We start from the raw sequence: 2,005 nt of genomic DNA on the forward strand, positions 1-2,005 counted from the left end.
AACTTGAAAATATAACCTAAGCTTATACTACATAAATGACGTAGTGAATGGTGTAATTACTTGTAGTATTGGTAGCACTGGTAGAGACAAACATAAATGAATCTAAGAGAGAAACTGGAAACCATTGACCTCTCTTTGTTTTTTGCTTTGTCTGGTTGTTCATTTTGCACATATTTTGAACTGCACATTAGTCGTTGTTTGTCCATTGTGTATTTTATATCCTTATAGACTGTAAATTACCTTTGTAAGCAATATTTTTAACTGCACATCATTCAGTGTTAGTCCATTGTGTATTTTATATCCTTACATACAATAAATTATCTTCTGCAAGTGGTAAAAATTAGTTCATTGCATAACTTCTGTGCTTTTCTGTAAGCAAACCCATTGTCTTTTATAAGTAATTAAAATTAGTTGATCAAATAACTTCTGCACTTTTGTGTAACCAAAGCCATTACTTTTGATGCAAGTACTAGTGGCGTTTTCTACCGCTATATGATAAATCTCTACCGTTCTCTTTAATTTTACTACAACATTCCTTTGTTTCGCATTACAAATTAACAATTTTTGAATAAGATCTGAATTAAACATCAACAATTTCAGTTTTGCAATAAATATTGTTTATCTTTAAGCAACGGACTGGAGGATAATTATGTATGACAAAAATATCCCATAGGTTTTATCAGCCCTTTATATACTCTCACTGTTTCTAGAGGTTCACCACATCTGGTTTTTAGGGGAATTTATTAAGACACTGATCACATATGTAAAGAAAGCACTTGTTATTATATAATGCCCAATAGGTGTGTAACACACCTAGTGATAAGGCAATGAGGGTACGACCTTAACTGACCAAAGATACAAGGAAAATTACTGCAGTATACATGTACTTATGATAGTGTACGGTAACCTACAGAAGTTTTGCAACTCTAATACAACCTCAACCTAGTAGATCAATACTATCAAGCAAAAAAGATTGGTCACATTAAAGAATTCATTCATATCAAATCACATTCTGGCACTGAATATAATGACAAAGCAGACCAACTAACAAGGGATGCAAATATCTGTGGAATACCACGAACTTTGAACTCCCATACACGGACTAATTTTTACAAATCAAACACCACGTGATTCTTTCGTGCAAGGAGGAATGGACTGATAGCATAAGTGTTCGCAAGGTGGAGCAAGAGGGCACTTGTCCCCACCTGCAATTCCCTTATATAGCACTCCGTCTTCAGGTCACAGGTGGCCCATCGGGACCATCTGACTACAGTGTCATCCTCAGATGAGGATGCGGATAGGAGGGTCGTGTGGTCAGCACACTGCTCTCCCGGTCATTATGGTGGTTTTCTTTGACCGGAGCCGCTACTATTCGGTCGAGTAGCTACTCAATTGGCATCACGAGGCTGAGTGCACCCTGAAAAATGGCAACAGCGCATGGTGGCAGGGATGGTCACCCATCCAAGTGCCAGCCACGCCCGACAGTGCTTAACTTTGGTGATCTGATGGGAACCGGTGTATCCACTGCGGCAAGACAATTTCCACTGCAATCCCCTTACTGACATTTTATTCATTATGGAACTCTCTCGGATTTCTAGCTACTATTTCAGCAACTCCACTGAACTGATGATTAAACACTGTCGTCCGCGACGAGAAGTACGGTACCTTTAACAGTCACTATGTATCTTAGGTTTTGTTAGTTGTCACTCTGTTCAAGGAAAACTATGCCCATTCCTTGGTTGGTGCAGTTGTGGTTTCAGCGCTGATTTGCAGGCCAAATGGATATGAACCTTTTACACTACCGTGAAGAAATAATGCCTTCAATCTCTCGCTTCCTCATTCAACCCTTACTAAGCTGCATAAAAAGGAACCGTCCTAACATCCTGGCACACAGATCCGTCGGCGATTCCCACCATTGGCTATAACCATGGCGTTAGTGTATGAGCCAATGTGTCCTCATTTCCCATAAGGCTGCCCCTCTCCTTGATGCATGGAGGAATCACAA

The 2,005-nt window shown here is 39.6% G+C and overlaps 1 pseudogene; it reads right to left on the minus strand.

Annotated features, from left to right (window-relative positions):
• Positions 1 to 1,425: 1,425 nt before the first annotated feature.
• Positions 1,426 to 1,543, minus strand: LOC124723430 (annotated as a pseudogene).
• Positions 1,544 to 2,005: the final 462 nt, after the last annotated feature.

This window comes from Schistocerca piceifrons, chromosome X (assembly GCF_021461385.2).
Source record: "Schistocerca piceifrons isolate TAMUIC-IGC-003096 chromosome X, iqSchPice1.1, whole genome shotgun sequence".
Classification (NCBI taxonomy): domain Eukaryota; kingdom Metazoa; phylum Arthropoda; class Insecta; order Orthoptera; family Acrididae; genus Schistocerca; species Schistocerca piceifrons.